This window comes from Bos indicus x Bos taurus, chromosome 3 (genome assembly GCF_003369695.1).
Source record: "Bos indicus x Bos taurus breed Angus x Brahman F1 hybrid chromosome 3, Bos_hybrid_MaternalHap_v2.0, whole genome shotgun sequence".
NCBI lineage: Eukaryota > Metazoa > Chordata > Mammalia > Artiodactyla > Bovidae > Bos > Bos indicus x Bos taurus.
In genome coordinates, this window is record NC_040078.1 from 34,530,463 (window position 1) to 34,544,325 (window position 13,863).

Sequence of the window (13,863 nt, forward strand, 5' to 3'; positions counted from 1 at the left end):
GTTTGATCCCTGATGCAGGAACTAAGATCACACATGCTACGTGGTGTGGCCAAAAAACAAAAACAAGTAGGTTGTGGAGAAATTGGAACTCTTGTGCACTGTTGAAGGGAATACAAAATGGTGCAGCCATTGTGGAAAACAGTATGGTGGTTCCTCAAAAAATGAAAAACAGAATTACTGTTTAATCCAGCAATCCCACTTACCTCTAAGTGGGATCAAACTAATTCTGTTCCGAAAGAGTTCCGAATTCTCCACAACCTACTTGTTTTTGTGTTTTGGCCACACTGCAGAGTATATCATGAGAAACGCTGGGCTGGAAGAAGCACAAGCTGGAATCAAGATTGCCGGGAGAAATAATAACCTCAGATGTGCAGATGACATCACCCTTATGGCAGAAAGTGAAGAAGAACTCAAAAGCCTCTTGATGAAAGTGAAAGTGGAGAGTGAAAAAGTTGGCTTAAAGCTCAACATTCAGAAAACGAAGATCATGGCATCCGGTCCCATCACTTCATGGCAAATAGATGGGGAAACAGTGGAAACCATGTCAGACTTTATTTTTGGGGGCTCCAAAATCACTGCAGATGGTGACTGCAGCCATGAAATTAAAAGACGCTTACTCCTTGGAAGGAAAGTTATGACCAACCTAGATAGCATATTCAAAAGCAGAGACATTAGTTTTCCAACAAAGGCCCTTCTAGTCAAGGCTATGGTTTTTCCTGTGGTCATGTATGGATGTGAGAGTTGGACTGTGAAGAAGGCTGAGTGCCGAAGAATTGATGCTTTTGAACTGTGGTGTTGGAGAAGACTCTCATGAGAGTCCCTTGGGCTGCAAGGAGAGCCAACCAGTCCATTCTGAAGGAGATCAGCCCTGGGATTTCTTTGGAAGGAATGATGCTAAAGCTGAAACTCCAGTACTTTGGCCACCTCATGCGAAGAGTTGACTCATTGGAAAAGACTCTGATACTGGGAGGGATTGGGGGCAGGAGGAGAAGGGGACGACAGAGGATGAGATGGCTGGGTAGCATCACTGACTCGAAGGACGCGAGTCTGAGTGAACTCTGGGAGTTGGTGATGGACAGGGAGGCCTGGCGTGCTGCGATTCATGGGGTCGCAAAGAGTCGGACACGACTGAGCGACTGAACTGATGCTCAAAATAATTGAAATCGGGGTCACAAAGAGATATTGTACACTGATGTTCATAGCAGCATTATAAGAGCCAAAAGGTGAAAGAAACTGGAGTCTAACAGATAAATAAGCTGTGGTATACAATACAATGGAATAATTTCAGCCTTTAAAAAGGAAGGACATTTTGATACATATTATAACGTGGTTGATTCTTGAGGATATTATGCTAAGTGAAATAGGCCAGTTACAGAAAGACAAATATTATATGATTCCACTCAAGGTACCTGGAGTAGACAAATTCATAGAGATGAGTATCTTTGGTGGTTGCCCTGGGCAAAGAGGAAATAATGAATTTTACAAGGTGCACAGAGTTTCAGTTTTGCAGGATTAAAAGATTTATGGAGATGGGTGGTGGTCATACTTGCACAACAATATAAATGTCCTTAATGACAATTCTACTCTTAAAAACGGTTAAGATGATAAATTTTGTGTCAGGTGTATTTTAGTTTAAAAAAAATTGTGAAAAGCAACACACACACTCAAGTGTACTACATAATATGCCAAATTTTAACATACTTTGAAATTTGCTGCCCATAACCTTATGTACACCTCTCATTCCTCCTAATGTGTAAAATTCATTACTTCTTCTTTGGAGAATTTTCTGAACCTGCAAGGCCAGTACTTAAGGACAAAATCGAAGCAAAACTTAGTATTTCCAATTACCACAAAGCGTGCACTCCCCAACCCTTCCCCAGACCCAATACTACAGGACTACTGTTGTCATTAATTATGCCCCATTAAAAAAATTATGCTCAGAACAGATTTATGGGTTTTATTGCAAGAATATTAAGAATACTTAATATTCTAGAACTTAGAGGAAAATAAATGGATAAGAAAATATGCTTCGTACCCGTTTAATATATTTGGCTTCGAAGTAAGATTTCACTTGGAGAGTTCAGCTTATGAGGATCAAGAAACGCAGGCCTAAAGCAGGCCGACGGAGGTCGGCCCCGCCCCCTTGACGGGCCAATCAGCCACGCGTCCGGGAAGGACGTTCAGCCGCCGGCCGAGCGAATCGATGAGGACGCGCGCCAGGCAGGCCCCCAGCTGAGGTGCTCGGCGGCTTGCCGGGCGGCTGGCCATCTTCGCTAGCTGCCAAGTCTGTTATCTGTCTTCCCGGAGAGGCAGGCGGGCGACCCGAGACGTGAGTCCGCGAGGTGGGTTGCGTTTGTGCAGCGGGCGGGTTCCGCAGGCGGCGGCGCAGGCGAGGCCAGGGGCGCTGTCGGGGCCTGCGGGGGACTTCGGAGCGCGGCGTCGACCGGGGTGGGCGAGCGACCTGCCCCCTTATCTTACCGGCCAGTTGGCGGCCTTAACTCTGGTTGCCGCGCGGTTGCTCTCACTTTACGCGCTTCGAAGGGCGTCCTCGGGAAAAGGGGCAAGACGCGCAAAACGAGACGCGAGCAAACGTTGACTTTTGTTGGCTTCAGTTATCTCTGAAAACTTTAAAAACAATCTGAACGAATACCGTCAGCAGAATGGCTCGGATTTGGTTGTAGTTAAGTTTTCAAAAACTCCAAATTAATTTGAATGTTAAAATTAGAGATGAATATTTATGACTGGGTGGTGAAAAACAATGACATTTTTCACTGTGATGGTGGTTATGAAGGCGTGGTCCCCAGACTAGCTTTATCATCATTACTATCATCGTCGTCCTCATCTAAGAACTGTTAGAAATGCTCTCAAGTTTGAGAACCACAGTTCCAGGAAGCTGCACAAATGCACGCGAACTAAATTGCAACCCCCTGATTCCTATGCCCTTCAGTTGACTCTAATATCCACGTTAATTTTCTCACTCATTTCACGTGTAAACTCGTTGAAATCAGATGCTCCTCTTTTATGCCGATTTCCACTCAGTGGCTGGCAATCTCTTTGGAGATCTCTTTGTTGATAGCTGCCCAGTCTAGTATCTCCTGTTAGAGCCCACTCTGCATTTCCCACTTTGTAGGGATGGGATCCTGCAGTTCCTCTCCGCCTTCTCAGAATAGCCCCTCAGGACCTTTGGCATCCTGCTCTGGAGAGGCAGTTTTTAGGTAGAGCCAGTATGGGTTGGAGGGCTTCCCTGATAGCTCAGTTGGTAAAGAATCCGCCTGCAATGCAGGAAACCCCGGTTTGATTCCTAGGTCAGGAGGAACCTCTGGAGAAGGGGTAGGCTACCCACTCCAGTATTATTCTTGGATTTCCCTTGTGGTTCAGCTGGTAAAGAATCCGCCTGCAATGCGGGAGACCTGGGTTTGATTCCTGGGTTGGGAAGATTCCCTGGAGAAAGGAAAGGCTACTCACTCCAGTATTCTGGCCTGGAGAATTCCATGGACTGTTTAGTCTGCGTTGGGCCACATAATAGCTGAGTGGCCTTGGGCAAGTTACTTGTTTTTCTATTCTGTAAAATGAAGATAACAATAGTACTACTTCTAAGAGTTCTTGTGAGAATTAAATGAATGAATGTAACAGGTTTTGGCACATAATCAAATACTTGTACTATTATTTAACAACTTTGAGGTTATAAGCGTCAAACTTGCTACTATTATTTAACAACTTTGACGTTATAAGTGTCAAAATACTGACAGATGAAAAAATTGATTAAAAAAAAATAAAAACTAGGGGAGAGAGACTGCTGCTGCTGCTAAGTCACTTCAGTCATGTCCCACTCCGTGTGACCCCATAGTCGGCAGCCCACCAGGCTCCTCCGTCCCTGGGATTCTCCAGGCAAGAATACTAGAGAGGGTTGCCATTTCCATCTCCCATGCATGCATGCATGCTAAGTCACTTTAGTCGTGTCTGACTCTGTGCGACCCTGTGGACAGCAGCCCACCAGGCTCCTCCATCCACAGGATTCTCCAGGCAAGAATACTGGAGTGGGTTGCCATTTCCTTCTCTGGAGAGAGACTGATTATTGACAAATAGTAGAATCACAGATAGTGCCACTGAACTAAACCAACATAAGGTACTTTTCCTTAACACTTTGAGTGAGATGGTAAAGAATCTCTCTGCAATGCAGGAGACCTGGGTTCAATTCCTAGGTTGGGAAGATCCCCTGGAGGAGGACATGGCAACCCACTCCAGTATTCTTGCCTGGAGAATCCCTTGGACAGAGGAGCCTGAAGGGCTGCAGCTCACGGGGTTGCAGAGTTGGACACGCCTGAACGTCTAACACTTTGACTTCACTCTTTGCACTCATAGTGTAGTGTGCAGGCCAACATCTCTGCCATCACTGGGAGCTTGTTAGAAGTGTAGAGGCTCATGCCCACCTCAGATTTACTCAATCAGAATCTGTTTCTTAACAAGATCTCCACCAGGCTTGGATGTGGCTTTGTATGGAGGACGTGTGAGATCACCTGTGAGATTTCTCAAGGAGAAGTCAGGGACCGGAGGGGTTTGGCAGAAGGGCTTGACTTGGCAGCTGCTTCCATTATTCTGCTTCACCTCCTGGTCTTTTATCATTTCTGCATTGCTAACCCGTACCCCTAGGGCTGCTGATCATTATTGGAGAAAATAGCATAGCTGCCAAGAGTATTACCTTGTGGGGTTCATAGTCAAAACTCAGCTGCTTGACAGTTTTTTGATTTATCTCCCTTTGCGGAATGCCTCCTATTTTTCCAAATCTCCATTCTCCATCCCAGCCTGTGCACACAGAGACAGTCCGGATTTTCCAGTGGTCTTTTTCTCTGTCCTCTTAATAGTCACAATGTGAACCCTGAGCTTCTCTTTTTGCTTTCGAGCCTTTATTTCCATTCTTCCTTATTCATTTCTATTGATGTGCTCAGTCACTCAGTTGTGTCCAGTTCTTTGTGGCCTTATGGACTGTAGCCTGCTCCTCTGCCCATGGAATTTTCCAGGCAAGAATACTGGAATGGGATGCCATTTCCTTCTCCAGGGGATCTTCCTGATCCAGGGATCAAACCTGCCTCCCAGGTGGCAAACTGTCCTACCAGAAAAGCTCTATTGATGAAGTCATGTAAAACCTTGTTGCCTATGAAAATCATTAAGTGTAGCCTTGATTTACACTGCTGTCTTTTCTGAATCTCTGCTCAGTTCAGACTGTCATTGTCAGCTACCCTTAGTTCTTTTTTTTTTCTTTACTCACGCCTTGCAGTTTGATGGATCTTAGTTCCTTAACCGGGGGAGGCAACGGCACCCCACTCCAGTACTCTTGCCTGGAAAATCCCATGGACAGAGGAGCCTCGTAGACTGCAGTCCATGAAGTCGCTAAGAGTCAGACACGACTGAGCGACTTCACTTTGACTTTTCACTTTCATGCATTGGAGAAGGAAATGGCAACCCACTCCAGTGTTCTTGTCTGGAGAATCCCAGGGACGGGGGAGCCTGGTGGGCTGCCGTCTGTGGGGTCGCACAGAGTCGGACACGACTGAAGCGACTTAGCAGCAGTAGCAGCAGCAGTTCCTTAACCAGGGATTTATCCCCGGCCCATGGCAATGAAAGTGCAGAGTCCTAATCACTGGACTGCCAGGGAATTCCTTAGTTCTTTTATTCTCATTGAAAATGGTTGATTTACATTGTTGTGTTGGTTTCTGCTCTACAGAAGAGTGATTCAGTTATACGTATATATGTACACACTTTTTTCTTTTCCATTATGGTTTATCATAGGATACTGAATATAGTGCTCTGTGCTATAGAGTAGGACCTTGTGGTTTATCCATTTCAGATATAGCAGCTTGCATCTGCTAACCCCAAACTCCCATTCCATCCCTCTCCCACCCCCTTCCCGTCGGCAACCACAAGTGTGTTTTCTGTTCACCTACTTAGTTCTTAACTGCTTAGAATTAGGCTCTTCGTCATTTTATGAAAGTCATTTCACAGATGACCAACTAATTAACCAATCCAGTGACTTTTTTCAGACTTTCTTTTTCTCAGCTTCTCTGGAGTACTTAATATAGTTGAGTAACACCTCCTTCAGATTAAGCCCCTCTTGGCTTCTACACTTTGCATGTTTTTAGCTTGCCTTCTATTACTGTCATTAGTCTTGAGTCTCCTCTTTTATATTTGAATCTTCTCAAGGCTTTATTCCTTAGCTTAACTCTTTTTTTCCCTAATAAAGTATACAGTTATCCAGTATTTCTAAGTATCTCTGGAGCGTCAGAGGGATCTTAGGATGCCTTTCCCATCATTATTGTTATCTAGTGTTTTGACTTCACATTTTTAAACATAAAAAGTTAGTTTTTTCCAAAAACTCTCAGTTGTTTATTAAGTTTATCAGTATACTTGATTAGTCCTCATACTCCTTGGTTCTTTTAGTCATACCTTGCCTCATTGCAGGTAAACTTCTTTAACATATCAAGAGTCTGTGCGTTTTTGACTTTGTTTTTTTATGTCTGAAGAAATTTGTGTTAGTTTGCTAGGGCTACCATGACAGAGTACCCCAGACTGGGCAGCTTAGACGACAGAAATTTTTCTCAGTTTTGGAGGCTACAAATCCAAGGTCAAGGTGTCTGCAGAGTGGGTTTCCTGTAGTCTCTCTGGCTTGCAGGTGGCCATCTTCTCTTTGTGTCTTCATGTCATTCTCCCTCGGATCTGCCTGTGTCCAGATTTCCTCTTATAAGGACGCAAGTCATAGTGGAGTAGGGCTCATGCTAATAACCTCATTTTAACTTAATCACCTGTTTAGAGATCCTGCCTTCAAATATTCTGAGGAACTGGGGGTTAGGACTTCAACATACGAATTTGGATGGAGGGATATAGTTTAGGTCATAACAGTAGCTTAATTAGTCTTTCCCATAGCGGGGAAAAAACCTTTTGTAAAATGTGAAATAGACATACGTACAGAAAAGTGTGTAAAATACAAATGTTCAGCTTGCTGCTGCTGCTAAGTTGCTTCAGTCGTGTCCAACTCTGTACGACCCCATAGACGGCAGCCCACCAGGCTCCCCCGTCCCTCGGATTCTCCAGGCAAGAACACTGGAGTGGGTTGCCATTTCCTTCCCCAATGCATGAAAGTGAAAAGTGAAAGTGAAGTCGCTCAGTCGTGTCCGACTCTTCGAGACCCCATGGACTGCAGCCTACCAGGCTCCTCTGTCCATGGGATTTTCCAGGCAACAGTACTGGAGTGGGGTGCCATTGCCTTCTCCACCTTTTAAGCTAGGGTAATATTAATTTTGAGATTATTTATCAAAACTAGTTTAAATTATCTCACTTTCATGTTAGCTACATGAAATTGATTTATACATATGCTCAATACTCTTTACAGAGGGAAAAAATGTGCACATATATATAATGTATACATATGTATATATAGTCGCTCAGTCATGTTCAACTCTTTGCAACCCCGTGGACTGTGGCCCACCAGGCTCCTCCGGCCATTGGGATTCTCCAGGCAAGAATACTGGAGTGGGTTATGTTCACCTTAGCAAGTTACTAAAAAGCAAGCACCTATGTAATTACTGTCCGGGTTAAGGAGTAGGACATTGCCAGTGTCCTAGATGCCCTCCAGCACCTTTTCCCTTGTCTCATTCCTGATCGCAGAAGGAAGGGTCTCAATATTTACCAAGTGTAGTGCTTGCTATAGTACTCTGACAAAGTTTCTTTTATTCTTGGTTTGCTAAATGTTTTCTTTTAATCATGAATGAGTTTTCATTCTTTGATACTGGTTTTGGGGGCCTTCTCTTTTTCTTCGTTAATCTTATTATATATAGGGTTATCAGTTTTATTCATCATTTCAAAGAACCAAGTTTTGGTTTTATCATCTTCCCTATTACATGTTTTCTTATTTCTTTTTATTCTTTATTTTTGCATTGAATTCTTTCTGTGGTTCTTTCTCAGGCCTCAGCTACTTTCATCTTATGCGTGCATTGGTCAGCACTGTGCTGAATACTCAAAGGGGTCTGTTTTGATACCAGTTCTCTCAGACTGGGTGTCCGCCAGTTTAGTTCTGACACTGCCTATCCAGAGTTAGTGTACACCCCACAAGATAAGGTTACAAGACTTTCCCCACATAAGATGCAGGTCTTAGAGGCCACCTGTACTTTTGACCAACTAACTATAGATTGAGTGCTTCCCACAACCCCATCAGATTGGATGATTCACTAAAATGACTGAAAGCACTACAGTTAATGGTTATATTATAAAGAATATAGACAAAGATCAGCCAAATGAAGAGACAGACAGGGCAAGTCTGTGGGGGAGAGTGCAGCGCTTTTGTGTCCTCATGGAGGCCAGGGGTTTCATCAGCTCAGCACAGCAGTGTGTCACCAGCCAGGATGCTCCTGTGAGTTGCAGTGTCCGAGTTGTTTTTTTTTTCTGAATATATATATTTTATTGAAGTATAGCTGACTTACAGTGTTTCAGGTGCACAACAAGGTGATTCATTACACATATACACATATGTTATTTTTCAGATTATTTTCCATTATAGATTATTACAAGATATTGACTATAGGTCCCTGTGCTATACCGTAAACCCTTGTTGCATATCTATTTTTTAAAATTAGAAATCTAGCATTCATTCATACTAAGTCAAATGAGTGGAATCAAAATGTCAAAAATTTTTTAGTTAGGCAAAATTAATAAGTTTTCTAAAATATATATATTATGCATACTATTTAGTATAGTATAATATACATATATTATGCTATACTATGCTGCTGCTAAGTCGCTTCAGTTGTGTCCGACTCTGTGTGACCCCATAGACGGCAGCCCACCAGGCTCCACTGTCCCTGGGATTCTCCAGGCAAGAATACTGGAGTGGGTCGCCATTTCCTTCTCCAAATATATAAATATAAATACAAAAGCTTTTCTGTGCTTGCTAAAGGCTTCAGAAAAAACATCAAAAAAAAGATGGAGAAATTGGAAAACATAATCTAAATGAAATGGGAGCACTGAATATGAAATAGAGAAAGTAAAACTAGATAAAAGTAAAAGATCATCATATGGTCCAGTTTTTAAAATAAACATGGCTGCTAGTTAAAAACATCTGGAGCTCTGGGGGAAAAAAAAAAAAAGCAATACCTGAGCATTTGTATTTTTCAAAAAAATTTCAAGATAATTCTGCTATGCATCAGGATTTTAAAAAGCGATTAAAGGTTTTTCTATTAAATGGTAGTTTTGGTGATACAGAATTCTATTATTTTCCTGTTGACCAATCATGATACAGTGGTATTGAGTACTAGTTACATAATCACAATAGTAAAAGATGGTTATCAGTTTTCACAATCAATAGCCAGACCAAAAAAAAAGATAATTACAATTGCAAGCCATAATGGGAACATGTGCTGTGCTTAGTCACTCAGTTGTATCCAACTCTTTGTGACCCCATGGATCCTGCCAAGCTCCTCTGTCCAGGTAAGAATACTGGAGTGGGTTGCCATGCCCTCCTCCGGGGGAATCTTCCCAACCCAGGGATTGAACCCAGATCTCCAGTATTGCAGGCGGATTCTTTACCATCTGAGCCACCAGAGAAGCCCAGTGTAAAATAATTACATACAATTTGGAAAGTCAAGCAGGGTGCTGTGGTAAGTGGAAATGCATGTATGTACATGTTTGCATCTGCCCAGCCAGTCTGTGTCTTTTGGTTGATGCATTTAATCCATTTAAATTTAAGGTAGTGATTGATATGTATGATCCTATTACCATTTTCTTAATTCTTTTGGGTTTATTTTCTGTAAGTCTTTCCCTTCTCTTGTGTTTCCTGCCTGAAGAAGTTCCTTTAGCTTTTGTTGTAAAGCTTCTTTGGTGGTACTGAATTCTCTTAACTTTTGCTTGTCTGGAAAACTTTTGATTTCTCCATCAGATTTGAAGGAGAGTCTTGCTGGGTAGAGTATCCTTGGTTGTAGGTTTTTCCCTTTCATCACTTTCAATATATCCTGCCATTCCCTTCTGGCTTGTAGAGTTTCTGTTGAGAAATCAGCTGATAACCTTATGGGAATTCTCTTGTGTGTTATTTGTTGTTTTTCCTTGTTAATATTTTAACTTTGTCTTTAATTTTTGTCAGTTTGATTACTGTATGTATCAGTGTGTTCCTCCTTAGGTTTGTCCTGCTTGAAACTCTGTGCTGCTTGGACTTGGTTGACTATTTCCTTCCCCATGTTAGGGAAGTTTTCATCTATTATCTCTTCAAATATTTTCTCAGGTCCTTTCTCTCTCTCTTCTTTTCGGACCCCTATGGTGCAAATGTTGGTGCATTTAATGTTGTCCCAAAGGTCTGTTAGGCTGTCTTCCTTTTTTTCATTCTTTTCTCTATATTCTGTTCCGTGGCAGTGATTTCCATCATTCTGTCCTCCAGGTCATTTATCCGTTCTTCTGCCTCAGTAATTCTGCTATTAATTTCTTCTAATGTATTATTCATCTCTGTTTTTTGTTTTTTAGTTCTTCTAGGTCTTCGGTAAACATTTCTTGCATCTTCTCCATTGTTTTCAGAGCTCCTGGATCATCTTCACTATCATTATTCTGAATTCTTTTTCTGGAAGGTTGCCTATCTCCACTTCATTTAGTTTCTTTTCTGGGGTTTTATCTTGTCCCTTCATCTGGGACATAACTTTCTGTTTTTACATCCTAATTAACTTTCTGTAATGTGATTTTTGCTCCAGCTCCTGTGGGATTATGGTTCTTGCTTCTTCTGTTTGCCCTTTGATGGATGAGGCTAAGAGGCTTGTATAAGCTTTCTGATGGGAGGGACTGGCTGTGGGGAAAACTGGGTCTTGCTCTGGTGTGCATGGCCTTGCTCAGTAAAGTTTAATACAATTATCTGCTGATAGGTGGGGTCATTTTGTTGTCCTCTGATCACTTGATCTTTCAGCAGCATTTGATACAGTTATCTGTTCCCATTTTTCTTCACTTGGCTTCTGGAATAACAGCCTCTCCTGGTCTTCCTCCTGCCTCACCCATCTCTTATTAGCATCCGCTTGTTCTCTCCAACCTCCAAGTGTTGGCATGCTCCAGGTCTCAGTCTTTTATCTTCATAATAGATCCTGTGGTGATCTTAGCCAGTCCATGGTTTATCCATCTCATCTACATCTTTGCTGTTCAGTTGCTCAGTCGTGTCCGACTCTTTGCGACCCCATGAACTACAGAGAGCGTGCCAGGCTTCCCTGTTCATCACCAACTCCCAGAGCTTGCTCAAACTTGTGTCCATTGAGTCGGTGATGCCATCCAACCACCTCATCCTGTGTCATCGCCTTCTCCTCCTGCCCTCAATCTTTCCCAGCATCAGGGTCTTTTCCAGTGAATCAGCTCTTCACATCAGGTGGCCAAAGTATTGGAACTTCAGCTTCAGCATCAGCCTTTCCAATGAATATTCAGGGTTGATTTCCTTTAGGATTGACTGCATTGATCTCCTTGCTGTTCAAGGGACTCTCAAGAGTTTCCTCCAGTACCATAGTTCGAAAGCATCAATTCTTCGGCGATCAGCCTTCTTTATGGTCCTGCTCTCACATCCATATGTAACTATTGGAAAAACCATAGCTTTGACCAGACAGACCTTTGTTGGCAAAGTAATGTCTCTGCTTTTTAATAAGCTCTCTAAGTTAGTCATAGCTTTTCTTCCAAGGAGCAAGCGTCTTTTAATTTCATGGCTGCAGTCACTATCTGCAGTGATTTTGGAGCCCCCCAAAATAAAGCCTCTCATTGTTTCCAGTGTTTCCCCATCTATTTGCCTTGAAGTCATGGGACTGAATGTCGTGATTTCATTTTTCGCTGTTGAGCTTTAAGCCAGCTTTTTCACTCTTCCTCTTTCACTTTCATCAAGAGGCTCTTTAGTTCCTTTTCACTTTCTGCCGTTCGGGTGGTGTCATCTGCATATCTGAGGTTATTGATATTTCTCCTGGCAGTCTTGATTTCAGCCTGAGCTTCATCCAGCCTGGCATTTCGCATGATGTACTCTGCATATAAGTTAAATAAGCAGAGTGACAATATACAGCCTTGATGTTCTCCTTTCCTAATTTTGAACCAGTCCGTTGTTCCATGTCCAGTTCTCACTTTTTTTTTGTAGTTTTTTTTTAATTGAAGGATAATTGCTTTACAGTATTGTGTTGGTTTCTGCCAAACATCAACATTAATCAACCATAGGTATACATACGTCTCCTCCCTCCCCATCCCACTCCTCCAAGTTGTTACAGAGCCCAAGTTTGAGCTCCCTGAGTCATACAGCAAATTCCCTTTGGCTGTCTATTTTACATATGGTAATGTATGTTTCCATGTTACTCTCCATTCATTGTTGCTTCTTGACCTGCATATAGGTTTCTCAGGAGGCAGGTAAGGTGGTCTGGTATTCCCATCTCTTTAAAAATTTTCCACAGTTTGTTGTGATCCACACGGTAAAGCATCTGCCTGCAGTGCGGGAGACTCGGGTTGATCCCTGGGTTGGGAAGATCCCCTGGAGAAGGAAATGGCACTGTACTCCAGTTCTCATGCCTGGAAAATTCCATGGACTGAGGAGCCTGGTGGGCTACAGTCCATGGGGTAGCAAAGAGTCGGACACGACTGAGGGACTTCACTTTTGCTTTCACTTACACAAAAGCTGTGACAGGCTTTAACATAGTCAGTGAAACAGAAGTAGATGTTTTTCTGGAATTCTCTTTTTCTATGATCCAATGGATGTTGGCAGTTTGATTTCTGGTTTCTTTGCCTTCCTAAATCCAGTTTGTACATCTGGAAGTTCTCGATTCATGTACTGTTGAAGCCTGACGTGAAGGATTTTGAGCATTACCTTGCTAGGAGGTGAAATGAGTGCAGCTGTGTGGTAGTTTGAACATTCTTTGGCATTGCCCTTCTTTGGGATTGGAATGTAAACTGACCTTTTCCAGTCCTGTGGCCACTACTGAGTTTTCCAAATTTGCTGGCATATTGAGTGTGGCACTTTAACAGCTTCATCTTTTAGGATTTGAAATAGCTAAGCTACATCTTGAAGGCTGTCACCTGTATTTCTGTAGATCCACTTCTCTCCTTACCACCATACTGGTAAGGAGAGATGGGACATCTCTATGTGGTTATCAGTAAACATTTGAAATGTACTGTGTCTGAAGCAGAGCTCTTGATATATCAGAACTTGTTGTCTGCCCACCTGAGTGTCCTTCAGTCTTTTCCCATTCTCCCTGTTGCTCTGGTCACAAACCTTAACATCATCCTGTATCTTTTCTTGTCCTTACTTCTTACATCCAATTTACCAGAATTTCTGCAGTGCATTTCTATATTAATTACAGTAGCACAAGATGGTATTAAAAAACCAACCCCTCAAATCTTAGGACTTACCCTAAAATAAATTAATTTTCATTCACGTGAAAGTCAAAAAACATGTTCCCACTTAATAGGTGGCCTTGCATGTGGTTGTTTAGGGTCCAAGCTCCTTCCATAGTCAAGCTGCCCTCCTCTAGGGCTCAGCGTCCTCCCCATTGCCTGGTGGGGGCTTGGGGGACAGCTGATGGAAGTTCAAGCAGGGAGGCTTTCACGGATGTGGTGCATATTTCTTCCACTGCTGTTGTGCTGACCAGGACTTAATTGTCACATACTTAACTGGAAGACACCACTTGTTACCATGTGTTCAGAAAGAAGAAGTAATGTGCTTGGTGACCTGTTAGCTGGGCTTTGCCACATGTCTTCTTTCTAGTTTTCTGCTTTTGCCCTTCTGTTCCTGCTTCCACATAGCAGCCCCAGTGATTTTAAAATGTAATCCTGATTGTATCATTTTTGTGCTTAAAACTCTCTAGTGGCTGACTTCCTGTTACACTTAAGTAAAAA

General features: G+C 42.6%; 1 protein-coding gene across 3 annotated transcripts in view; it reads left to right on the forward strand.

Moving 5' to 3' along the window:
* The first annotated feature begins 2,184 nt into the window (after positions 1 to 2,184).
* The window catches only part of CLCC1 (chloride channel CLIC like 1), a 33,157-nt gene continuing 21,478 nt past the window's right edge, over positions 2,185 to 13,863 (forward strand). For 2 of the 3 annotated variants that reach the window (XM_027536329.1, XM_027536331.1), the window contains exon 1: positions 2,185 to 2,342. The gene's annotated coding sequence lies outside the window, so the exon portion shown is untranslated. The remainder of the gene's footprint in view (positions 2,343 to 13,863) is intronic. The other variant, XM_027536330.1, reaches the window with a different exon arrangement.